Raw genomic sequence first — 27,604 nt, forward strand, 5'->3', positions numbered from 1 at the left:
AGCCAGTACCTCACCGATGGAGAGATCTCTCTGGGAGACTATCAGTTCTCTCACCGATGGAGGTGGTTTTCAGTCCTTTGCTATTACAGACAATGCCATAATGAACACTTTTCTATAGCTTTGAGTATGTATGCAATGACACCTTTCTCTCTTCTCCCCGCCCCTGCCTTCCCCTGACCTCTCCTCCTCCTCTCCATCTGGCCAACTCATGGCATCAGGAAGGAGAGACACAAAATGTCACATTTGGTGGTGATGGGACGAAGGCCTGAAGACAGAAAGTGGACACACAATATCCAGGTCAGACTTATAAGAGGAATCAACTTGCGTTAATTTGGGCAAAAACGGGAGGAAGTTAGGAGGACTTTATTGGAAGATCCAGGAGTAGCACACAGAACCCCCAAATCTCAGGATCCAGAAAGCCATCAACCAGGTAGTTAAGTTTCTTTTTGTTTGTTTCTGCTTCTCTCTTGAGTCAGATCCATTTTCCCTTTCTTTTCCTAGCACTGTTTAATCCTGTCTGTGCATGGAGGCCAATGGGATTCCCAACAGGACTCGGTATAGACAGTCTCAGCTCAGACTGGTTGGCTTTTTCTTGGTCCCAGAAGGGTGATGAGGACCAGATTTGCTGGCAACATGATCTGCATAAGATGCAAATATGAATGGTTGTGTCTGTCTTTGTTTTACATTGTTGGACAAGGTACCATCATTATAAGAAGCAGTCTCGAGCCCCTTAGCAAGGCATTGGTACACTTTAAGCTGACCCCCTACTTGACCTTTATTTCCAGTCTTTTCTCCTCAAAAGCTCCAAGTTCTGGCCATGCCAAGCATCAAATCAGTTTCTGTATACACCAAGAGTACATGCTTCGGCCAGGACAGTGTAGGTTGGATTTCAGCCTCAGCTCACCCATCGTTTGGGTAGCTGTACAAGCAGCAACAGGAAATCAGAGTCAGAAGTGATCTGGAGAAATAGAAATGCCTTGATCGTGGCGTGGGTGGTGATGAAGGTTAATGCTGGGTTTCCCTGTATATGGGGATGGTGCTCTAACTATTTTACTCAAATTACAAAGGACATGATGGTGTTGGCAATACAGGATTTGGAAGAAGGCATCCAATGGATAGCACCTGGTCTTCACAGGCACCTTGCCTGTTCCTTTAGACTTCTCTAGTTTGTCTCAATTCCGGATAGGTGGCTAAGCAGGTTATGTCCTCTGCAGGTACCATCGACCATCAGAGTTGGTGCAGCTGATGTTGCTGATGGAGTGGATGTCTCTTATCAGAGGCGGGCCATCACCAAGTCCCGTTGATTCCACTACATATTGCCAGGACCCTGGAATATTGTCTCTCTACTTTTCTCCTGGGATAAAGCAAATAAATGACTGTCTTCTGCCACCAGCACTGGTTCCCCTGATGTGCTCTCCACAGAGCAGGTGGGGTTATCGTGCAAAAATGCAGATCTTGGTCAGGTCACTCCTGCTTCAATGGCTTTCTGGTGCTCTCGCGCTTAAATTCACTGCCCTCCTCCCCTCCCTCTCCTCCCTCGCAAATCCTGTTGGATCTGGACCTTGCTACCCTTCAGCCTTAACTTCCACTTTTGGCCCTGTCTTCCAGTCTTTTTGCCTAGCTCACTAACGCGTGATCCTTATCTGGAACTTAGTGTAGGCATAACTGCTTGTATTAGTTTCCTCTTGTTGTCACAAATCACTAATTCAGTATTTTAAAGCAAGAAAACTTTATTCTCTTATACTTGCAGAGGCCAGAGGTTCAAATTGAGCCTTAACAGCCTAAAATCAAGGTGTCGGCAGGCTGATTCCTTCTGGCGGTTCCAAGAGATAATTCTCTTCCTTGCCTTTCCCAGCTTTTTAGCTTGTGGGGCTTGTGGACCCTTCCTCCACCTTCAGAGCACATCACTCCAATCTCTGCTTCTGTCATCCCATCTCCCTTTTCTCTTCCCTGGTCAAATCTCCCTCCATCTACCTGTTAGAAGAACACTCATGATTACAGATAGGGCCCCCTTGGATAATCCAGAGCAATTTCTCTGTCTCAAGATCCTTAACTTAATCACATGTACAAAGTCCTTTCTGCCAGGTACTAGGTTTGAGGTTCCAGGGATTAGGACTTGGATATCTTTGGGGGCCATTATTTAGCCCACCACCCTGCCTTCCTGAATCCAAGGATGTCGTAAATACATTAGACCCGCCCCTGGTTCCCTTAGGATGCCATACTTCCCAGTTACATGCATGACAATCATCCATGGAGGAAAGGACTGGTTATACACTCACCAGCTCTCTTTCGTACTCTGAGCATGTAGGAACACTACATTTCCCAGAGTCCTTTGTGCTTAAGTTGGGACCATGTGACCGAGTTCAGCCAATGGAATATGGTGGGAATGATGTATGCCACTTCCCAGGTATGGCCATAAACTACCTCACTCCATCCTTCTGCTCTTTCCTCTATGGCTCCATATGGCCTCTGCATGGCTCCCACATGGCTCAAAGTAAAGGATTTTGTGATGGTGGAACTACATGATGGGAGAGACCTGAATTCCTAAATCACCATTTACTGGGTTAAGCCACTGAGATTTTGTGGTTATGCAGTACAGCACATGACCTGCCCTGACGAATAAATTAAGTCTTTTTTGCTTCTTGCCTTTACCAAACTAGGGGCTCTCTTATTTCCTGTTGTATCTGCCACCACCAGCAGAGTGCTTGGCACCATGTGAGCATTCAATAAAGGCTTGTTAAGTGAATGAAAGACAACTGGATTCAGGATGAGGACATGGGGGGAGGGGTAGGCAAAATTAGGGAGAAGTGTCATCGTCACCATGAGAGATGATGAGGGCTGAAGTGAAACAGGAGGAACGGGGATGACAGCAAGGAAGGAGCTGATGTGTGTTCAGGAGGGAGACTTGACAGAACTTGGTGACTGACAGGATACGGAAGTTGAAACAAAGGGAGGCACCAAGGACCTCCCGGTGTACTGGTTTGGACACATGGCTGGCTGTTTGGGTACCAAACTTTCCAATGTACAGGGGTGGTTCTGATTATGGAGGTGAAAGTACAACTTGTATAACTTTATGTGACTGTTGCTTCTTTGCAGACAGTACAAACGTGTGTATAAGTTTGTCCTGGAATACTGTCGGTGAGGCAGTCTTGGTGATAGGGGGATTTTCATTCTACCGTGGTTGGTAGTAATGCCATTTGAACTGTTGGGTAGGTTGAAGCTATCCTCTAAATGTTTGTGTCCTCTCAGGGGTGCCTGGGTGGCTCAGTCGGTTAAGCCTCGGACTTCAGCTCAGGTCATGATCTCACGGTCTGTGAGTTCAAGCAAGTCTGTGAGTTCAAGCCCTGCGTCGGGCTCTGTGCTCACAGCTCAGAGCCTGGAGCCTGCTTCGGATTCTGTGTCTCCCTCTCTCTCTGCCCCTCCTCTGCTCGTGCTCTGTCTCTCTCTGTCTCAAAAATAAAGAAAAATATTTTAAAAAATCTTTTCAAATAAACGTTTGTGTTCTCTAAAAATTCCCATCAGGAAATCCTAAAGACCAATGTGATGATATTAGAAGGAAGGACCTGTGGGAGATGGCTAGGTCATTTGGGCGGTGTCATCATGAATGGAATCACCCTTCTTATAAAAGAGCCCCCACAGAGCTCCATCACCCCTTCCGCCATGTGAGGACACAGTGAAAAGGTGCCAGCTATGAACCAGGAAGAGGCTGTCACCAGAATGTGTCCATGCTTGTGTCTTGATCTTGCCAGCTTCCAGAATTGTGAGAAATAGATTTCTACTATTTACAAACCACCCAGTATATCACATATTATTACAGCAGCCTAAATGGACTAAGACGGTCGATACACATACAAAAAAAAAAAAAAAATAGCTACAGTGATTCACACATTCTGCATGCATGTCCCTTTTCCTTCCTTCCTTCCTTCCTTCCTTCCTTCCTTCCTTCCTTCCTTCCTTCCTTCCTTCCTTCCTTCCTCTTTTTCTTGTTTATTTTCAGAGAGAGAGAGAAAGCGAGAGAGCAAGTGGTCAACAAACAGAGAGAGGGAGAGACAGAATCCCAAGCAGGCTCCCCGCTGTCAGCACAGAGCCTGACACAGGGCTCGAACTCACAAACTGTGAGATCAGACCCCAAGCTGACATCAAAAGTCGGATGCTTAACTGACTGAGCCACCCAGGCACCACACGCATGTCCCTTTGCAATGCAACCTTGCCACTCTTCCATATTCTCCTTGAATATAAACTGCCTTTGTATCTTGTTTTGTGCCAACAGAATGTGGCACAGTGATGACGTGCCTGTGCTGACCCTGGGTCTCAATAAGTCTCATGTGCTTTATTTTAGTGACTAGGAACCCTGCCCAGGCGTCATGTGAAAAAGCCTTGGCTAGCCTAATGGCTTATGAGAAATCTCATGGGACAGAGAAGGCTGTCCCAGACCAACCAGCACCCTGGTGACCTGGCAGTTTAGCAGCAAATGCATGAGTGAGTCCAACCAAGACCAGAGGAACCATCCAGTTGAGGCCAACCTAAGTTGCCAATCTATGGAACTGTTAGTTAAATAAGCAGTTATTATTTTAAGCCACTAAATGTTGGGATGATTTGTTACATGGAAAAAACTCTCTGATACAATCTGTATTTATAGGCATTTGTTGGAGCAGAGAGACGTGGGTCCGGGGAGTTGTGTACTTTGCATCCAGCTGTACCTAATTCCTGGGGATATACCTCATCATTTTAGCCAATGTAGCTAGCTGGAAAATGCATGACCCTAAAACCTATTTTGGTTTCACAGCACAGTTGGAGGGACTTAAATTATTCAGAGAATTGCCTCAAACTACCACTTTTCTTGTGAACAAACCCTACTGTGAGGTTCTTACATTAGTCATCCCAGACTCTGGGATTCGTCTATAGTAAAATGACCAAAAATTAGGCATGATAAGTTTACCATTTTACCCTGGTAAGAAATATTTACACACACACACACACACACACACACACACACACACACACACACACGACTAACATAGTTTGTGTGATTGTTACACAAATAGAGTATACAACCTTTAAAAGAGTTGCTTATAGAATATCTATTTCATCAACCATAATTTTTCTCAACTTTCTATGGACCAGTGGAAACTTAACTATGGAAAACTTCAGTATTGTTCTTGGGACTGACATTTGACAACTACCTGGGATTTTTGTTTAGTTTATTTATTTATTTTGGTGGGGGGTCAGAAAGATAGGGAAAGAGAGAATCCCAAGCAGGCTCCACACTGTCAGCTCAGAGCCCCACGTGGGCCTTGATCTCAGGAATTATGAGATCATACCCTGAGCCGAGATCAGGAGTTGGATACTTAACCGACTGAATCACCCAGGCACCACGAGAACTATTTTTAAAGAGAATCTACCAAAATTCTTCCTGCTGTGGGGTGCCTGGGTGGCTCCGTTGGTTAAACTTGATCTCAGCTCAGGTCTTGATCTCAGGGTTGTGAGTTCAAGACCAGCATTGGACTCCACACTAGGCCTAAAGCCTACTTAAAAAATACTTCTTCTTGCTACATTGCTGAGAATGCTTACATACATGTAAGCTAGGACTGATTGGATGTCAACACTTTAAGAGACGCCTTTGCCTGTGTAGGCGGGGTGAAACATCGCCCTGTAAGTTCCCAAATGCTTGACCTCTCATTTTGCCAGAGTTGCATCTCCTACATAGAGGACTGGCTGCAGAATTGGTGAGGCCCCGTGTTCAGAAATCATTTAAGAGTTTCACGACAATGGCAGAGCAGCAGGCGAAGCACGGGACCCTCCTGAACATGGGTTGCTGTAAGGCTGTCCAGACTGCATGCCCAGGAAGCTTGCCCTGCCTCTATATTCTATCTTGTCCTGGAGATCTGAGATCCTGGAGAGCAAGGATGTTGTCTCAGCCTTCTGTCTCCCCAGGACTCAGCCCAGTGCCTGCCACCTGCTAGGCTCCTTCAGGTTTCCTGTCGTAAGAATGACTGTTTACTAAGCACTGCCAAAGTTCCATTTCACTGTGCTAAGCACTCTATGCAAGATATGGAGTGTTTGTAAGATTCCTGGGGAAAGCACCATTCTTTTTTTAAAGTATTTATTTATTTATTTATTTATTTATTTATTTATTCATTTATTTATTTATTCATCTATTTATTTATTGAGAGAGACAGAGAGAGCAAGCAACGCATGGGGGAGGGGCAGAGGGAGAGAATGAATTCCAAGCAGGCTCCTTGGTGTCAGCGTGGAGCCCAACATGGGGCTTGAACTCACCAACCATGAGATCATGATCTGAGCTAAAATCAAGAGTCAGAGAGGCTTAACCGAAAGAGTCACCCAGGTGTCTCGGGAAAGACCCATTCATATCCACATCTTATAGGTGGGGAAACTGAGGCTTAGAGAGGTTAAGCGACTCATTTGAGGTCATAAACCTCATACAGAAAGAACTAGGATTTAAACATGGGGCGGTTCTCAATTGTTTGCAATGTCTGCTCATCACCTGTGTTTGGTTGTGGCAACTGGGAGGTGCTACTGGCATCTAGTGGGTAGAGTCCAGAGATGCCGCTGAACCTTCTACGATGCACAGGACAGCCCCCCACATCAGCTCCCCCCATCACAGAATGATGATCCACTCCAAAATGTCAATAGCATTGGGGCACCTGGGTGGCTCAGCCAGTTAAGCTACTGACTTTGGCTCAGGTCATGTTCTCACGGTCCGCGAGTTTGAGCCACTCATCTGGGTCAGGGCTGACAGCTCAGAGGCTGGAGTCTGCTTCAGATTCCGTGTCTTCCTCTCTCTCTCTCTCTCTCTGTCCCTGCTCTGCTCACACTCTGTCTCACACTCAAAAATAAATACATAAACATTAAAAAAAAAAAAAAATGTCGATACCATTGAAACTGAGAAACCCTGTCCTCATACCAAAACCCACGTTTCCTAACACAAGACACTTCATCTTATTTTCTGCATTTTTACTTTATTAATAAATACTATAATGTATTTATTCTTCTTCTTAAATGGACTTTAAATTGATGTGCACCTTAAGTGTTTTTCTCCTGAAGCCAAGTGTTTGATGTGTCATTAATTTTTTCTGACACATATTAACATAAATATAAAATTATTTACAAAACATGTTTGGGTACCACCAAAAATCACCTCACCTACTACTTGTAGTCTGGGGGAGCCAAAATTGAGACCCACTTCACTTGTCTTGTAGTTTCCTTTCTCTTTTCAGAACAAGAGAATAAAATGTATCAAACCAGCGTGTTGCCCCAGCACGGCAAGGTGCTGGCCACATTTTGGCTTCTGTTGGAGAAAGTCATCCAGGGGACATGACCTTCAGTTGACCCCTGGGCTGGCAGTGGGCAATCGGAGGCTCATCACCCCCTCCCCTGTCCTTGCAATGTATATTCCAAACACTGTTCTGGCACGAGGAGTCTGCTTCAAGGATGCAGCCCTGAGAGAGCAAAGTGCTGCTGAGACCATCTGGACGATATACTACTGACCCCTATTGCGGGTTGTGTGTAATATAAACTTGTAAGATTCTGGCAGGCAGGTGGAGAGATCCACTTGCCTTGCAGGGCCCAGGGCAGGCCTTGTAAGTTCCCTTGCTTATCACCCCCACCATGCACCCATCTGGAGACGTCTGCCTCCTCCTTTGGTCTCTCCTTGCCCTCTGCATTTGGGAGTCCAGTTTTGATCTCCCGCAGCCCCCAGGCAGCTCTTAAGGTTTCCAACCAACAGCTTGTGTGCCATCTCTTTTCTTTTTTCGCAAGGCTAACAGTTGCTAAGAAACCTTTTTGAAACCCTAACAGTCACCCGATGAGGACTATTAAGAATCAATGTTTTCCGGTGAGGACCACGACACAGAGAGTCTACTTTGTGGAGTTGCATATAGACTGACGTGGGCTCCGAGTCCTGGTGAGTAAACCTCCTTTGTAACATCGCTCCTTCCCCTTAATACCTGGGGAGTATGGTTGCAGGTTCCTGGCAAATTGTGCTGCAGACTAACATAATGAAGCCTAGAGCCAACGAGATTCTTCCTTAGATACTAAAAGTGCCTGTGTTGTAAATAATAATGTCATCATCTATTTCATAGAAAGCACTTTCCTGAAGAGCTGCATGTTAATTTCAGCACATTTGCAGGAATTCATTTGGGTAGTGGTGGGGGTGGTCTTTGATGATGATTTTTCATCTTCTATGAACTTGACAGGTGTCTCAATTAGGAAGTGAATAACCACCACCATCCCTTCACACACACACACACACACACACACACACACACACACACACACACACCGCACCCCTCCCCACCGGGAACCCTTACGGAAATGCTTTCTCAACCACATGTTCTAAATGGGGACATGTTGTCAATAATCACACTTCTATTAGGAGGCAGTGACTCTATTTACTGAGTTGACATACCCAGAGGAAAGTGGCTCTCTTCCTTTAGAGAGGAAAATGAACCTGATTCTCCCCCTTCTTGTACATATTTTTCAAAGGCTTGGGAAACGGGTGTGGGCAATGTTCCAGGCGGGAACAGCAAGGGAATTGGGTTTGGTTGACGTTCACAGGGATAGCAGGTTTAAAGTTTGGGATCTGGCAAATAAGCCACAAAGGGTCCTTCTATCAGGTTGGCTTCTTTCCCAAGCAGGCCCCCTGCACTCTCCTTGTGACAATCAGGGGGCAGTCTCTGTTAAGTAAAGCCTGGAATAGCAGCCAGAGTGAATCTCCCCTGAGGACTGGACTCAAATATTCTGGTGACAGGCAATAGTTTACAGAGATCGGACACAGATTCTAAAATGGACTTTTCTGTCTAGATTTTTGTCTCTTTTCACGAAGGTGTTTTTTTCTGTTTGTTTGTTTTGTTCTGTCTCTCTTGTTTAAAATCGAATTTAAATGTGTCTGAACAACCCCAACTCTGGCGGGAAGGTGTCTGTGACCTATCCTCCTACCAGGCCCTTGTCCTAGGCTCCCAGCCCTGATGCTTGCTGGGAGGTGCCAGCTGCTCGGTGGGGTGCAGTGGGGGTGGGCAGGCAGGAAAGCAGAGGTTAGGAGTCTGGCATTCTGCACCCAGCCCTGGCTTTCCCACTTGCTGACCATGTAACCTTGGGACAAAGACCTTAACCTCTCTGAGCCTCAGCCTCTTGGACCTAGGCAGGCCTGCTGGAAGGGTCCTTTCCAATTCTGATTTAGTGCCTAGAAATATCCCGATCCCTCTGTGTGGTCCTGACAGCAGAAACTCCATTGTTTGTCCCTGTTGTATGCATTTCTTTCCTCCCTTCGTTTCACACCAAAGGTCTTGCATAAGAGTTTAGTAAGTTCTTCAAAACAGCCTGTAAATAGTTTTTGGGTGTTTCTCATGCTTCTTGCTGCTGTAGGTGCTGGGAGATGCTGCAGGAGTGAAGGCCCCTTTCTGCCCTGGAGTTTACCGTTCAATGTGCGGAGATAGGCAAAAACCAAATACATAATGTAATGTCAGATGGACAGGGAGTCTGGAGGCCTATTTTAGGCAGGCACTATCTGCAGCGGTTACAACACAGACCCTGGACTCACATTTCTTGGGTCAAAAGCCAACCGTGTAGCATCCCTTGCTGCGGTACTGTGGGCATCTGGTTTCATCGCTTTGGGCCTCAGTCCCTCCCTCTGTTGTGTGGGCCTCGTAGTATCACCTAGAGATAGAGTTACAGGAGATCAGTCACTCCAGTGGTTTAGCAACTATTCCCAGATTGTCTGCGAGATGCTACATATGCTTTGAGCATCTGTGAAGAGATGACTTTAGAAAAGACAAGCTTAGTGGGTATATTGTAGGCATCAGATGTCAGCCGTCATTAGTTCTCACACCCCAATGCTTGTGTTTGTAGAGGCTCACACAGTGGTGGTGGGTGTGGGTCGACCCACATGCCACACTGCCATCTTTTGGGAACCTCGTTCCGATGGCTCTGATGCATTTAGACTAAACAATCTCACACCTTGTCCAGGTGGGTTTGGGACATAATACAGCCCGCGATTCAGTGAGTCTCAGAGGGCTGGCATACTCCTGGATATGCTGGGTCAGTGTCGGCTTGGTTCATTTTTTGCTGGAACAGGGTCATTCTATGCTAGTCTTTCAGAAGACAGGAGGTGACATTCTTCCAAGAGAAGGCACAGTGAGCCAAACTCCCTGTCATTTTGAGAAAACTTGCAAAGGAGTTCAGTAACCACCTCCCCACCATGCTTTTTCGGTTAAAGAGAACCCACTATGCCATTTTATTGGTGGCCCAACTTTTGGGTGCTTTGAAAATGCCCGGAGAAGCCCCTGACTGAAGCCCAGTGGAGGGGAGGGTGGAGGAGACATCATTTCCCTGCAAACCGCCCAGGTGACTGCAAGGTGTATACTTAGTTAATGCAATGAAAAAAAACAAAAAACAAAAAACAACACAGGGGCATGTGGAGATCTAAATTCAGTGTAGCAGCTTTGGTGCAAATCCTGTTTTGGGGGCTATTGGAGTCAAACTCAAGCAGAGGAAAGAAGTGGGATAAATGAGAGAGGGCCAACTGATTCCAGCTGGAATCACCTGAGTGGAGAGGGCAGATTTGGAAATGCTGAAGGGCAAGGACCAGAGGCTGGAAGCCCAGGAAGCAAGGCCGGACTGCACCACATCCGGTGAGGATGTCTGGGGGGCTCCGTGAGCAAGGGGCCAGCCGACTCCAGAGACCCACGCGCGAGCTCCAGATGCGGGAGGGTGGCTGAGGCTAGGTGTCCAGGCCTTGCGCTGCACTGGATCTGGGCGTGCGGAGTGCCCTCCTGTAGAACGCAGGGAAGGCCCCCGCGAGGTCTTAGAAGGACACAAGTGGCAGGTCCTGGGGCCTGGGAGAGTCCCAAGGAAAGACCTTCAGGAACTTGGGATGTGCCCCTGCCTGGGCCTGGTCTGCTGCCTCTTCCTACCCCCTGGGCTTCTTTGACTTCAGTTCCTCCCACGGCCCTCTCCCGGGGGTCCTTACCCTGGGGCCAGTGGCTTGCCACCGCGCCTTCCCAGCTCAGTCTTGGTCCTAGGCAAGTCCCAGGGAGTAGAACCACCCCGGACGCGCGCCTGGCTAGAGGGCTCAGTCGGGGAAGGGAAGGGCGAGACGGCCCGGGCACCATGGAGGGGCGATCCTGATCAGACTGTGTCTCAGTTTGCCTTGGAGTGGAAGCCACTTAGTCTGTCCCTACCTAGCCCCTGTGAATCCCCCCTTCCCTGGAGGGCAGATTCGAACCGCAGCTCCTGCGCACTCACGCCTGAAAAAGCCAGGGGCTGAGCCGCCTCTTCGCCCGGAACAGGTCTGAGCCGCGCCTCCCTCCCAGAGAGGGCGGGAGAGGTCCCGCAGCCATCCTCCACCTGCTGGAAAACCCGAGCGGTGCCTTCAGCCCCAGAGGCTGCCGACGCTCCCCTCTCCCCGCCCGCTAGCCTAGCTCAGCTCTGCACCCCCGCCCCTCAACTCGCTCCCGCCAGCCCTGCCGACTCACCTCTTCCCCGCCCCCGCCTCTCGGGAGCTCGCGACCTTTCCACCCCTCGTTCCCCCCTCCCCCCTCCGCCATTCCTCCTGGCCTCTCTTCATACCAAAAGCGTTGCTTGGCCCTCTCCTGGGGACTTAGCAAGCTGGAGAGCTGAGAGGGATCCTGAGAGCGGGCGCAGGGCGGCTAGTCCGGAGCCGCCGGCCTAGGCGAGGCACACTCTCCGCTGCTCTCCGGCCTCCGCCTCTCCCTGTAGGGGGCCGGACGTGCACCCAGCGCTTGCCCCCACTCGTCCTCCCCCAGCCCGGCCAGGCGCGCTCCTCCCCGCCTGGCCCCTCCCCTTAGGCGCGCTGCGCGCGGCGCCCGGGAGGCGAACGCGGGCTGAGCCCAGCGCCGGGGCCGCCCACCAGCGAGAGCTCCGCGCCTCTCCCTGCCTGTGCGGCTGGAGACGGCTCGCAGCCCCCGGCAACAGCCTCGGCAGCTTCCGCCGCGCCTGGAGAGGCAGGCGGCCGGCGGAGCCCAGGCTGGGAGACATGATTCGTAGCGTCCTCCGGCTGCTCCTCAGCAGCTTCCACACCGAGCTGTGCGCCCGCGTGTGCTGGGCGCAGGAGCGAGCGGGGCACGGGCAGCTGGTTCAGCTGGGCTCCGTGGTAGTGCTGGCGCGGGGAGGGGGGCGTGCAGCCGCTCTGGGGGCCGCCTCGGAAGAGGCCAGCGAGGGCGCGGGGGTCTGGGACGCGTCCCCTACCCGAGCGCCCACGCCGAACTTCTGCCGCGGCTACTTCGGTATCAGGGACCAGTGGGACCAGCCATTCAATTGTTCCTCGGGCGACTTCATCTTCTGCTGAGGGACTTGTGACTTGCGGTTCTGCTGCACATTTTAAGAAGCGGCGACTGAACCAGAGCACCTGCACCAACTCGGACATTCCGCTGTGGCTCAACACCCGCAAGCCCCCCGGGCGCAAGGACGGCCCCCTGCACCACCCCCACGAAGGACAAGACCAACCGGATCCTTTACATCATGTGCGGGGTGCTGGCCGTCACGCTTGTAGGCATCCTCACCAAGCTGGGGCTGGAGAAAGCGCACCGGCGGCAAAGGAAGCCAAGTCCAGGTAGGCTGCCTCCCCTCCACCCAACTCCGTCGCCTCCCCTCCAGGCGCCGCTCTCCCTCCTCTTCCCTCTCCACCTTTCCTTGGGCAATGGCGCTCCCCCCCCCCCCCCCAACCCCCATGTCCGCTGGCGGAGATCGCCTGGGCAGCCAATTTCGGCTCCAGGCGCGGAGAAGGGGCGCTGGGCTCCGCACAGGTGTGGACTTGAGCGCGTGTGTGTATGTAGGGGGTGGTCTGTGCACCACCCCTCACCGTCTCGCTGCCCTTTCCCACCTAGGATTCAAGCGGATCTGAGACACACACAGGCCGGGAGCTCAGGGCCCCGGAGTCTTGGGTTTTGGCGAAGGGTCTACCTCTCGGATTCCAGATGCCAGCTTCTAGGTAAACAGGGCAGGCGGCCCGAAAAGGAAGGGCGGCACGTGTGAGGGAGGGAAGCAGTGTGTGCCGCCTGCAACTCGTAAGGGTCGCGAAAAAGAAGCGAGGGAGGTGGAGAGAGAGAGGGGAGGGCGAGAACAAAAGCCTTGCCTGGAGCGGCCTCTTCTCTCTCTCCCTGAGCTGTTAGGTTCCTGAAATTGGGACCTTGGTTGCCTCCCAGCCACCAGGACCCCTGCCCGCTTTCCGCTGTCGCCATTTCTCCCTGCTGGGGGCCAGGGCCTCCGCCCCGAGCTGCGCCCCTTGCAGGGGTTGGCGAGGACTCCAAGGGCGGGAGCCTCCCTCCTGCCCCACTGATTCCTCAACTTTCCGTCAACTTTCATTATGCAAGTCCTAGTGATGGCGAGTTGCAGCAGATGGGAGAAGGCATTTGGGGATTAATGGAGCGATTTTCTTTTTGCCTTTTAAAAAGTGCCTAAATTGATTCGCACAACCCAGTAACTTTGGAGGCAGAGAGGGCAGCCACCGGGAAGCGGCCCCCAGACGCGATGCAGGCCAGGGTTGGCAGGAGGTCTGGGCGGGCGGGGTTGGAGAGCGACTGGCGGTCTTGGAACAGCTGGATGGCTGGGCCCTAGCTAGCTGGATCTTGCCGAGTGTGGGCAGCTGGGTCGCCACGTGTCCCCCCCCGCCCCCTAAACACAGACACACACCCTCCCCACACCTCTGGTGGGGCCCATGTGTGCTCGTGTGGATGCAGGAACTCGGTGCGCCTGCCCTAAAAACCTGAACAAAGCGACCCACCCAAAATAGGGGAAGGAACATGACCACCTCACTAGTAATTATTTTCTGTTTATACGCAAAGTATCCGATGATTTTTTCCCCCCAGAGGGTAGGGATTTGGGGCAAGAGGTGAGGAAATTCCTCTTGGTTTGGGTCAGCAGGGAGGTGTGGGTGGATGTTGGGGTCTTGAAGCACAAAAGTTAGCTTGGAGAGGATTCAGGAAACTCTGACCAAGTGAGAGAGTAAGGCGCTGGCCCCGCCCACCTCCTGCACCTCCAAGATGCCCTGTCGCCAGCCCCACAGGCAGGAGTTTCACTTCCCCACAGTCCCTGCCAGTCCCTGTAGGTTCCTGGGGTCTGTGTTAAGGCGAAGGAAGAATATGGAGGCAGGACGATGGGTGTCGCCTTGGTAGGGAGAGAGTCCCCCAGGGATAGGTAGGCTGCCTGGCAGATTCCTATTAATTCCTCTGCTGAAGTATCCACTGAGCCTTTCCCTTGCAAACCAGCGCTTCCAGGAGCCCTCCTGGGTGTTTGGGTGGGGGGTGAAGGAGGGTAGGAAAGGCAGGACAAGGGGAGGTGGGAAGGTGGGAGCTGAGCTAAGGGTGGGCGGCTCCCTTTGGCCTGCAGATGGGGAAGGCGATGTGTGATCTTCAGGCTCTGTGTGATCTGGGTATTCCTGTTGAGACAGAGCTCCACCGCAGACCTCAGGGCTCAGGAGGGAATCTTATTCCTGTCTTGCCACCTTGCAGCTCTGTCTGGAGAAAGAATCCCCCCGGCTTAGTTGGTTGCAGCCACTTCTTCAGGGACCACCAGAGCGCTGGTTGGGTGTTGAATATCGGGGCATGCACACCTCTGAAAGAGCCTGGACACAAGTCTCTCCGGGTACACAGTTTGGAAATTCCAGAATGCCATGGAAGTACATTCTCTTGAAGAGAAAGGATGGTTGATTTTTATTGGCAGTTTCCCAGGTGTGGTTTACAACCCCAGCTGCTGTTTAGGACCACCTGGAGTGCTTTAACAAAACAAAACAAAACAACCCTCTTGCTAGGGGCCCACCCTAGGCAATTTAGATCACAATCTCTAGGGTTGCTGAGTCTGTGTACTTCTGTAAAGCTCTCTAGGCTTTCCAGTGTGTGGCCAGTTACTATTACCGAAAAGGAAAGAACATTTGCCAGGCACTGCACTAGAGGGGTGTGTGTGTGTGTGTGTGTGTGTGTGTGTGTGTGTGTGTGTGTACTTGAGTGCATGTGTGTGTAAACACTCCTTTAGTGTGCATGACCACCTTAGGAGACAGGTGCTATTAGTTCCCACTTATAGATGACAAAATCATGGCTCAGGTTGGGTGGCTTCTCCAAGGTCACCCAGTTAGTTATAAAACTGCAGTCCCCAGCCCCCTCATTTCAAGTGTGTTTTCAGTTTGAGTGAGCATTGGGTGGGGGTGGGCAGCTTCCTAGAATGCATATTCTTGTGTTCTGTCCAGAAAGGGAAAGATTCCGGGTCAGCAAAGGTCTGGGATGAGCCCCAGAAATCCGCATGTGGCAGCCTCCCTGAATGGCTCCTCAAAAGTGGCCTACATGTTAAGGAAGACTGTTCTTGAGTTTGGGACTATTTTACACTCTTGGAGATGGATGCATTAAATCCAATGCCACTCTCTTATTTGCATTTGTTTGTGTGTTTTCTGCACATATTTCTGCTTTGTGTATTTGTGGTGCTGGGGGCTGCCCCCAGGACCGTCGAAATGCATGGTGCCCTGTGTATGCAATTAACCATGCATGGTGCCCTGTGTATGCAATTAACCATTTCAAGTCCCAGCCACAGGTCAGGGGGTACCCGGGTGGCATACACCCAGCTACCTGAGAGCTTCCGGGTGAAATTACCATCTCAGCCACAGCCTCTTAATTTATTTTGTCTTGGGCTGGCAGTGCGGGTCACTGAGATGAAGGGTTCATTCTCATTTCATCGGAAAGCAGCCCCACATCACGAACTGCTCCTCGTGACCTGTGCACTTGAGGCATCCTAGAAGAGACCTCCGTGATGTTGGTTTTCAGACCCAGAATCCTGGGCATGTCGGCTGCTCCCTTCTGGGCCGACTGGGACCTGAAAACAGGAGAAAGTCTCTAATTCCAGGAGCTGCGGGGGTCTTGCCCAAGATATAGGAAGAACTTCAGAGACCCTCATTCACCAGCCACAGTAGCGTTACATCCTGTCATATGTATCGGAACAAGTGACTGCAAACAGTGGCCGGCTGTGGTTACCCAACCATGCAGACATGTTTTGTTTGGTCTGCAAGGTATTGCTATTTATGTATTCTTTCTCAAAAAAATTTTTTAATGTGTATTTCTTTTTGAGAGAGAGAGAGAGAGACAGAGCATGAGCAGGGCAGGGGCAGAGAGAGAGAGAGAGAGAGAGAGACACACACACAGAATCTGAAACAGGCTCCAAGCTCTGAGCTGTCAGCACGGAGCCCAACACAGGGCTCGAACCCGGGAACGGAGAGATCATGACCTAGGCTGAAGTCAGAGGCCCAACCAACTGAGCCACCCAGGCACCACTATTTATGTATTCTTATTTTTAAGTTTCTCTCTCTCTCTCTTTACTGTGAAACATTTTACACATACAAAAGACAAAACTTGAAAGAAGGATAAAAATGTCTTTAGGGTTTTTCACTCCCGGTACGACTGCCATTGGGGCCGGCCCATTCTCGGTTGTGGGGGGCTGTTCTGTGCATCGTAGGGTGTCTGGCAGCCTGCTTCGACTCCCCCCACTAGGTGCCAGTAGCACCCCCCTTACAACCCAGCTGTGAGTTAAAAAAAAATGTCCTCAGTCATAGCCACATGTCATCTGGGGGTAGAATCACCCCCAGTTGAGAGTTACTAATCTAGGCCACGCAATTATGAGTATCTTGTCATATCTGCTTTAGCACCCACTCTGTATTTTCATTTGCCCTCTCCCTTTCTCCCTAAATACTTCAGCGTGGATCGCCTGAGAACAAGGACATTCTCCCACACAACACAATGCCAGGATCGCACTCAAGAAGAAGGACAGAAACTCTAATACCATCAAATAGCCAATCACGGTAACATTCTCCTGGTCAAGCCAGAAATGTCCTCTGGAGCTTGGGCTTCCAAACTCGGATCCAGTCAAGGCTTACTGCCTCTGGGCTGTAAAATTTCTTCAGTGTCTGTCATGTATTGTGTTTGAAACCCAACTTAGAACCAAGGAGATTTCACATAGAAATCCCAATTTCTGACTTCTCTTGAGAAATTGGTAGAACCGACAACACCAGACGTGCATTTTCCCAAGGAAGCTGTTGGTTGCCTCCCCGGGGTGACTTCCCTCTTTAGGAAGCTCTCAGGTTCTCCTCCGTCTCCACCCCCACCCAGTTCCCTTAGTGCTGGTCGGCCCCAAAAGCATGGGCCTTTTGGTCTGTGCGTGCCTTCAACTGATTAGACGAGGCCCACCCGAGTGATGGAAGGCCATCTACTCAGTCTGTTGAATGTCAGTGTTCATCTCATCCAAACACCCATTCTCAGACGCATCCAGAATGACCTTTGACCAAATATTTGGGCACCCTGTGGCCCAGTCAAGTGGGCACTTAATAGTTAGCATTATAGTTATTTTAGGAACTTACTACTCAGAGTGTGTCCTGTGGAGCAGCCTCATTTTCATGACCTGGGAGCTTGAGCGGAAGAATCTTATGCCCCGCCTCAGACTTACTGAAATAGAATCTGCATTTTATCAAGGCGCCTAGGTAGCATGAATGCACATCATTTGAGAAGCACGCAAACTATGTGCCCCAAAGAGATGGCAAATCCTTGGGAATTTTTTGGTTTACAGCACATAGTTGGTGATTTCCATGGTCTTATTTATGAAGCTTTATGGACACGTATTTTCAGATGTTTTTTCGTATGTACCCTAATCCGTACACATTTGTTGTACTAGTAAGTATGTGCGTGTACCAGTGAACAGTTATTAGGTACATTATAAAGCATACATAAATACAAATTTTAAACTGAGCTGAAGGTGCAGTAAATATTATTTTAAAATTTGTAAGGGCAATGACGTCATGCAATCATTAGCTACCATCAAAGCATGATTCGTGTTGAGGAAGAAACTTACCATTAATAAACAGTCCATATTTTGAATATTTTACAGGAGACTTTTGATTATTCTTGGCTGACTTTGCTTTGATCTGAATAGAACATCATTGTTTGTAACCTTGTGACAAGCTAGCTGTTGAAGAGAAGGGGAGAGTCGACGCAATTGTTTTCTTGTGCTTCCTCTCTCAGTGTTTTCTTCAGCCTGCGGTTGTGTTATGGGGTGGGGAGGGGTGGTTTAAGCCATGTGCCTGCTCAGTGATGGTTAGCCTCGCTATCCCTAGATAATGTGTCTGCGTATCTCCTCTCGGGGGGCACATAGCTGTAATATGGGCAGCATACCCCAATGATGGTGCCGGTGCCAGTCACCGTTCTTGGTCTGAGCTTCCCGATTCTCACTGTCTGACGTGGGCATGTCAAGTGAGGGTGCCAGCATCCATACACATATTGCGTCGATTCCTCACTTTAACGACTAAAGACCATACACAGGAGTTCTCAGATTTCCTGTCCTTATGCCGAATCCTGTTATGTGGTGCGTAGAGTGAGTGGACTCTTCTTTGATGACTGATTTTCCCGGATATGGAGGAGGCCTCTTAAGAACTCTCATCTCAGTTGCATGTCCTGGGAAGGGCTGCCTTGGGGAAAAGCATCCTTGGCTTTTGGGCTGGGTTTTCAGGAATTTCAGCACTCCGGGGAAGCCCAGGGGATTTGCAGAGAGTAGCGCTGACCAAGTTCATGGTAGCTGTCCTGATAACCTACTTTGTGAACCTCTTGACAGCCTGAATAACATGGAATTCTGGGGGGGACGCCTTAGAGAAAGTGGTGAAAGCTATGGCTTCTTGCTCAAGAAAAATGCACAAACAAAATTTCCACTCAACTCCCGAGGGGTCCAGGGACCCCCTGAAACTCATGATGAAGAACCTAGTTAGAAGTGAAAAAGGCAAATCAGGTTTGGAGGGGCTTTCTTTACCTCAAACATTCCCTTTCCTGCAGCCTCCTTGAGTTTCAGACTCTGCTTACAGCACAGAGTGAAGAAGGAGGCTGAACTCTGATTTCAGAGACACTCAGGTTTGTGCCTCAGTTCCTGCAGTGATGCGCCGGGTGACCTTGAACAGTTTTTTAGCTCCATAAAACGGGTAGAATAATCCTCAGGGACCTGTGCAACACTCCCATGAAGCAAACCCTACACACACTGGGCACACAGAAAACACACATACACAGTTGTGGTCAGAAACACCCAAAGTGTCAGCAAATTCACACATACAGCCAATACACTCACAGACATGAAACACAGATACGCACAGATACTCCCACAGGGACACATGTACCCGAGAGATACGGGTAATACAGTCACAGACACAGAGATTTGCACAGCAGATATATGCTCATTCAGAGACACAGATACAGATACACATGCATACAGATAAACACAAGAGGAAAATGATGAGGGAGCATAAAGCAAGCTGCCAGGCCTCAAACCCCAGCCCCCACCCCCAGGTGGGATATGTGTAATAGCCCTTGGGCACTCCTGGCTGCCCAAGAACAAAGCAAAAGGAAAAAAAAATCCCAAGTGGTTAACTGCTAGAGATCATAGTCCTGCAGGGCTTGTCTCCATCTATTTACAAATATCTTAGTAAATCATGAGAAAAAGGCCATCGTAATCTCCAGAAACCTCTGGACTTGGTTTCCTAGAGCCCCAGCATCATCCCTCCATAGTGATGTAGGAAACTAAGGCAGAAAGAAATGGCAGGTAGAACTAAATTTCCTTATAACCTGCAGCCCATTGGCTTGAGGCCAGCAGAGTGAAACATCTCTCCCTCTGTCTTACTGCTAATGCTTTGCTAGAGGGCAAACAACCCTAGTTTGACAATAGCTAGGCAGCCAGTATCCTGGGAGTATTTTTTTTTTTTTTTCTTTTTTTTTCTTGGGAATCTTCTTTAGCGTATGAAAGTCTCATTGGAAGCTTCCCCTGGACTTGACCTCTTCCCAGCTCCATAGTATAGAACTAGTCTCTCCTCATGGTGCCTGGGCCGCTCTTCAGCCAGGGCCACTGGTCCTGTCCCCATGCTTTAATGAAATCACCTTTTTTGCACCAAAGATGACTTCAAGAATTCTTTCCCCATGAACCCACTGTCACCCCAAAACCTCATCAGAAAACATGAAAACAACCAAATAACAGGAAATTTATGTCCACAGTCAGTATACCCACAGACACAGAACTCCGACTCACAGGTGCATGTTGCAGATTACACACACACACACACACACACACTCCAGGACAGCTCTGGCACTGTAATGGAGGCCACTACAAGAAGAAGGGGTGCACAGACCCTGGTATGACCTGTCCCATCTAAGTTGTCATGGAGGGGGGCGTTTTCCTGGTTCCAACCCTGTGCTGGGCATGTGCCCCATGTCAGTGCCTTACTGAGGGTTGTGCCCAGGCCTGGATTCCAGAGAGTGGCCAGGGTAGGGTGGCCACAGGCACAGGGACACAGGGTAGAGACAGGGTACACTTAGATTGGGGGTGTTGCATGGGGCCAGGTCAAGTGAGGGAGACAGGCGAGTCTCTCCAGGATCCTTGGGGTGTGTCAAAGTGGGCTGTGCCTTCTCCCACCACAATAATAGCACTAATGGCATCATCAGGACTAGTATATGACAGCATTATCGTGACCACAGAGATGAATGACCGGCAGCCTGAGGTGCAGGAGCCGGGCTGTGACCTTGCCCTCTGGTTTGGCCTCAGCTTCTGTACAGGCTGACCTGGACAAAGCTGGGCTATGGGGCCAAGAATCTTTGTGGCCCCTGCTCTCTCTGGAGTCTCCACGCCCCAGCTTCCCACTCTCCCAACATCCCCTCCCAGACCCAAGTCAGCAGGGAGCCTTTTCTCAGCCTGGGTCCAGCCTTCCCCTTGAGGGCTCTGAGCCTGATTCCTCATCTGTGCAAGGGATTACAGATGGTACTGCTACTGGGTCCCGAGAGGTGATGTCCGCAAAGGCAAAGGCTTGGCACAGGTCTGAAATTGGAGGGAACTGTGGTTTTCACCTTTGTTGCCTTTAACAGCTGTGCAACTTTTAAGGCACCAGACTGGGAAGACACATGCCCCAGGGAGGTGATGGCGCTGATATCCACTAGTGCTCAGCACGTGGCTTCCTCTTGTCCTCAGCACAGTTCTGGACACAGGCATGGACACTCCCATTTTACTGAAGGAAACCAGTCCAGGGTCACATAGCTGGTAAGCGGCACACTGGATCTCAAACTCTAGGTTCCTGGCCCTGCCCCCAGGGGCCACGAAGGGCTCCCCAGATGGGAGGCTGACATTGGCTTTGGGGACACTTCCTCACCTCCATGAATGATCTCACTTGTTCAAGGCCCCCCAGACTCTGTCCACTGCCTCTTCTTTCCCCGGTCCCTGCTCCAGTTATAATCAGGGTGACCCTGGCCACCCTTCTTGAAATTCCCTAGGCCCCCTTATTGTCAGGGCCTCTCTCCCATTCACTTTTGGGCCAGTCAGACTCCACCCCCTCTGTTGCTGGCCTCTCCTTGTATAACCAGGACAGCCCAACCCTGGGGCTCTTGAGGCAGGCAGCAGGATCTAAAGGGAATGTAACGCTCTTGGTTTTTCATTCCTGTTTTGTTTTGGTTTTGGTTGTTTTGTATGGTTTCTTTATATTTAGGCTGGAGCCCTTGCTTTGCTATTTTAGCAGTGCCAGAGTGGTTCCTGTTACAATAAATTTATGTAAAAATAAAAGTGAGGGGATTTAGAGCAATGATTTTCAGTTGGGGAATCATTGAGTCAATCATGCAGAGAAACTATTTAGGAAGCTCAGCTCAGGACAGAGCCCGGGAGAGATGATTACAGTAGGTTTGCATAGTCACCTGGGTCCCTGGCCCCTGCCCACCTGCTTGGCCTTCCCCGGCCAGCACACCTGGTGTTGCCAACAATCTGGGTGTTGTCCCGGGTCCCCCAGGAGAGAAGCTGACGAACTATATCTCTTAAAATGCTCTCATTCCTGGAGATTGCAGGAGATCCCTTGTGAGTCAGCTGGATCCAACCCCCCGCCCCCCCCCCCCCCGCATCCCCCGTAAGGTTCATAATGTACAGCCCATGCCAATAGGTAGGAGGGTCACACAGATAAGTGACAGATGTACCACTGTTTGTGGTGTTAAAATGTCCAGGTCAATTAGAGATGATTTGGGGACCAGACAGTCTTCTCACACCAACATTCCAGGATATTCTAGGCCAGGAGACATTCTGGATTACAATTTTATTTGGTCCTATCATTCAGTTCAAATATAGCTCTTTTGCTTTGGGATTTCTTGACTCATATTCTACTTCTAGAGGAACTTCTCAATTTTTAAACATACGGGAATTTCTAGTTTCCTCTTTATTAGTGATTTCTAGCACATTCTATCACCGAAACATGCTTTGTGTGATTTCCTTCCTCTGAAATCATTTCATTCCTCTGAAATTTCCCTTATGGCCGTAATAAATAGGGTGAATGTTTGTAACCGTATCCTCTGTGCCTGAAGTGAATGTGTCCTCTACAGTGTTATGTCCATGTGGACACATACATGGATCTAGCTGTGGGATTCAGATGGTTTGCTATCAAGATGTCTACCTTATGGATGTTCTATCTGTTTTGACTGAGAGAGGGTTAAACCTTCCTGTCTGCGTGTGCATTTGATTGTTCTTGCAGCTGTGTCCTCCTTTGCTTTCTCTGTTCAGCTATTGCCCATGGCAGATGGGAGTTCAGAAAGGAAGGAGAGAGCACTCAGAAGTGACAGAGAGCTGGGTTGGGAGGGCCCAGAAACCGGAAGGTCGGCCACCTTTCCAGAGAGGACCTGTCGTTGGGATGGCACGTGGTGGTGCACCAGGCGGGAAGTGGCTTTTTAAAAATGAGGTCACAAGGGGTGTCCGTATTGCTCTACCAGGGGTGAGGGCAGCTGATTGGTCGAGAGAGAGTATCAAGGCTCTGGGTTGCTAAGGCAACACCTAGACAGGTGAGGGCTTGGAAGAAGAAGGATCTTCCTCTGCTCCACCTGCTCCTGAGAGTCCACTTAACCTGCTGTTTATGTCCTGCTTATCTAGTGATTTACTGACCTGCTGACCTACTAACCTGTCTGAACCCTCCCCCCACCCCTCTTGTACTTGATCTGATCCTGGTCCTGTCCCTGAGCCCCTTCTTCTCCTGACACACCCCTTCCCTAACCCACCCCCTTTTTATACTCCTCTCCCATCCCCAATTACCACCCCTCCCCCCTTTCCCATCCCTCCCCACTCCTCCCTTGCACACCTACACCCCATCCTCCGTCTCCACCTCCCGCCTGGAACCCTAGAGTCCCCTTAAAGGACCAGGACAGGAAGATGCAGAGGCTGTTTTTCTGGCTCCTTGTGCTTGGGTGTCCTGGTTACCCAAACACAAATGTGAGTAAACATGGGACATCGGTGGATTCTTCCTTCCTGTTTGGTTCGTTCACACTGTGGTTAAACAACAGCTTCTCTATGGGGCTTCTGATGGGAACTTCAGAAGAACTTCATTTCTTCCTGAAGACTGAGGACCACAGGGCAGGTTTCTCCACCAGGCTGAAGTGGTTGTGGCCACAGCTGTCCGCATCAAGTTCTGGGTCCTGTCTGTGCTGCTTGGTCCAAAAAGAGCAGTGGTGACAGGATGTAAACCTGATCATAGTAGGTTTATAGTGTCAAGAAGGAAGGATTTGTGAAGATACTAAAAGCTATTGAGCTGATTGACTTAAATAGGTGTTTCTATGATGTGTGAATTATTTCATTAAAGTTGTTTTTAAAAATGTCAAGAACTCTTATTTAATAGGAACTATGGATATTAGACCGGCTCCTGGAAGCCCTGTTAAGATCCTGCTTCAAGCTTTGTAAGCTTAGGGTCCGTCTTATATGTAGTTCGTTTTCCTATCAGCACATTGTTCATATTTGTGAAGTTTGGTAGCCCTGGGAACAGAGGTAACTGGAGCATTGGTGTTGGTACAGAGTGTTAAAAAGTGAAATGTCTTTGGGCTCTGTGCTTCCTGGTTTGTTGACTTCTAGCAACTTCTGAGTCAGCCCTTTGCCTCGGGTCTTGGAGGCTGTCCCCCGGGACTCTGTGTCCAACTGTGTTGACGGGAGCCTCATAAGCCCAACAGGAACTAAGTGGCTGCATCTCGCTTGGACATTTATGATAGGAAAATCACGAGGGGCGACACGATCCGGAAGTGAATGAATTGTTGTCCTTATTTTAGCTAAGTATGCGCAGAGTGTTGATTTACTCAAAGCAAGGAGGGTTCTGAATGTCCTTAGGATTGTCCAAATATAATGAAACACCTGGTTCCCAGTGTGACTATTTCACTCTATCATTGAAAAGCAAAACTTGTACCCCTAGGAGAGTGAGAGAGGCAGGCAGACAGACGGACAGACAGAGAACACCATAGAGATAAGTAGATTTCTTTAGATTGGCATGTACCAGATCCTTAGAGCGGGGTCTGGAAAGTCCCAGTAGTCAGGAATAACCCTTGCACTGAGGCAGAATCATTCCACACGAATGCCTCCCATCTAAATAGAATCGATTCTGTTTCTTTTGAGACTATGAAGGAGGAAAATTCTTGATCGTCTTGATGAGAAATTTCCCCCTGTACCTAGGCTGCCTCTCACAGATTGGTTCAGCTCTCTCCCTACCTCATCTCTGAATTCTTCCATCAACTAACTTGTCTTGCATTGCCCACCTCCACCTACTCGTGGCCGTTGACCGTGAGAACCTAGTGTTCCTGGCCTCATTGGATCTAATCTAGTTCAGCGTCACCTACCGATATCAGCTGCCAGACAGCTGCCAGAGGCACCACACAGCCGAAGATGTTTTACCTTCGTGACAAGATGGCCTCTGTCTTTGGTGCATTTGAGCCCCATGACCAACCATTGTGCTGACAGCTACTGCTTTCTTTCAGACAGTGGCTAGTCAAAGACGGTGAGTGTGTATTTCCCACCATTACACATTTTTGTGATCTCATCTCTGAGAGCTGAAGATGAAAATGTTATAGATTTCAGAGGCTACTTTCTAGACAGGTTTCTTTGCACACAATTAAGCTTGGTATGTGAATTAGTATGAATTGCATTGCGAGTGTTTTGCTCCTAAAATGCTTCTAAGTCCAGTTTTTGTAGCATGAGATGCGTACTATTGTTTTGGTTGACCATACCCAGGAATTTTGTATTATTTGAGAGATCCATTTTCAGAGTTGCTATTGATTGATTTTGGCACAATACCATGAAAGAGAAACATGAATTCCTTTCATTGGGGTATTTGAAGATGCGTGTTCAGGTAACTTAAAATCCCACAGATATTATCAAAATATACATGATCACCTGATTATGCAAATCTTTATGTACCTCAGAAATCTGACATTTTGAGCTGTGATTCAGAATCAAAGTGAACATTGAAAGAAAACATCAAAAAGTGAACCATAATGTGTAATTTATTTTCTTGGAAAAATAATCCCATATTATTATAATAGCAGTTGCCCGTCTCTCTCAGATATATCCATATCTGTCCACATCTTTCTCTAGAACAATCTCATTTGTATCTCTAGTACATTTTGTGTTTTTATTTCCTTCTGTTCTTCCAAGAATTTGGGGCACAGTTTGGAGATATTCCAAAGGATTTTATCCAGGTACTTCGTGAATGTACACCAGAAGTCATTGACTTCGTACCTACTATAAATTTGCATTTTCTTAATTTTTCTATTTTACATTGGCTTAGAAATTCTTACTATTAAAACACAGTTGTAGTATGTTGGTCAGCAAAATGAAATTTCTCAGTGTTGCCGTTTACATCTTTCCTACAGCTTCAGGGTCGTGTAATTTGTATAGGGTAACAACACCTTTATAAAGAATACAGTTCATTGATATTTGACATATGTAAGCAGCAATGAAACCATGACCACAAGATAGCAAACGCAGTCATCACCCCCACAAGTTTGTTCCTGCTCTCTTGTAAGCCATCTGTCCTCTTGATCCTGTGTGAGGAGACATTTGTGAGGTGTGCTTATAACCTCCTGGAGGCTGGTAAAGGGTTTATAAAGATGATTCTTTGCGACAGATAGATTGTAAACATCTTTAAGATTCCCCATCATCTCTGATATTATTTCAGCCTGTCCATATTTTGCCTGACCATTTCCCTCCTGGCTCTGATGTGTTTGAAATTCTTTGGAAACATTATTACTGCCTCTATGGGAACTTGTGCTTGTCTAATTTACCCCTGGAGAACTGTTTTTGTTGTGAGTATACTGAAGTATACTTATAAGATAGACTTGTAATCATGAGTCAGCAGAAAATTTTAAAGTCACTGGACCTTTTATATGCACTCAGTATTACAGATATCCCTCTAATATATTCAATTTTCATTATCATTTAGATCAAAATACGTTAAAATTTCTGTAGAAATGTCTTCTTTGCCCTATATGGACTTTTTTTTAAAATTCAACTGTAATTAACATACAGTGTAATATCAGTTTACTCGCAAGCACACGGCACCTGCTAATCACCATGGTGTGCGGTGATCAGCAGGGCAGCTGTCAGTCCCCAGGAAGTGGCTGATTCCTGATTGCAAGACATGGATGAGGGTTCAGCAGTGTCTCTGGTAGAACAGCGAGGAAACCCTGCATTAATCCACACGTTGTGGACTTTTCCCACCTACTCGCTATCTCACAGCACCAATCCAGGTGGGCACTGAGGAAGACTAACGGTGGTAGTTTTGGAGTGAGTCTTCTGAGGTCCCATATTCCTCCCAGTGTATTGAGACAGAGCACAAGTGAGGGAGGGGGAGACAGAGAGGGAGACGCAGAATCCAAAGCAGGCTCCAGGCTCTGATCTGTCAGCGCAGACCCGAATGAGAGGCTCAAACTCACAACCCATGAGATCGTGACCTGAGCCGAAGTCAGACGCTTAACCGACTGAGCCACCTGGGTGCCCCTCCTCCCACTGTTTCCTTAGTGACACATGGGTAGGACAGAGGTCAGTGACATGATACTGTTCCTCCCTAACCTCCAAGGAGGATTTGGTTGTAAGCATCTGGCTCTTTCCGGGTCCTCAAAGCCCATGCATTCTGCCACAGAGCCCCTGACGCCTGCAGGGCCCTTCTTCCTCCCAGGTTGCGGAGGCAACCAGCCCTCCAGCAACATTGGGGTCATGGCTGGGCCACCAAGGGGTCAAGGCCTGGCTGTCCACACGCTTCCCAGGAGTGGCTTGGAACAGCAATGCTGCAGTAAAGGTCAGCATGAGCAGCTTCTGTAAACAGGATTCTCATCCACTTCAATCAGGGCCTGCGCTAAAACATGACAGGAGAGAGGGGGACACAGGACACGTGGTGCCCTGCTTCCTGGACAGGGCTGCACAGAGCAGAAAGCTGAGGGCCTGTGGAGAGGCAGAGAAAGAGACAGGCAAGGAGAGAGGCACTGAGTCCGCGATGGGAGAATTGGGCATGTCTGAGAGAGTGAGACGAAGAAACAGAGGGAGACAGGAATAGAGAGAAGTGGAGACAAAGAGGAGGCAAGGAGGAGAGGATGGAGCTGGTCACGGTGTGTGGAGAGGTTGATGGGCCCATGCAGGCGGGGGCTCTGTGAACACTAAGAAGTGTTGGGGGCAGAAAGGGTAGGAAACCTGGGCATGACAGTTCCATGAGTACAAGGCTCCGACCTCACTGCGGCAAGCTCTGTAGAGGCCATTGCCGCTGGGAAGATGGGTCCCCCCTCATTTTGCCCGGCATGTTGGGACC

The 27,604-nt window shown here is 49.1% G+C and overlaps 1 pseudogene; it reads left to right on the plus strand.

The window, feature by feature from the left end:
* Positions 1-12,013: 12,013 nt before the first annotated feature.
* The window catches only part of LOC147571712 (protein shisa-9 pseudogene), a 51,227-nt pseudogene continuing 35,636 nt past the window's right edge, over positions 12,014-27,604 (plus strand).

This window comes from Puma concolor, unplaced genomic scaffold (genome assembly GCF_028749965.1).
Source record: "Puma concolor isolate L17-30 unplaced genomic scaffold, mPumCon1.1.hap2 unalloc_scaffold_11, whole genome shotgun sequence".
NCBI classification, from domain to species: domain Eukaryota; kingdom Metazoa; phylum Chordata; class Mammalia; order Carnivora; family Felidae; genus Puma; species Puma concolor.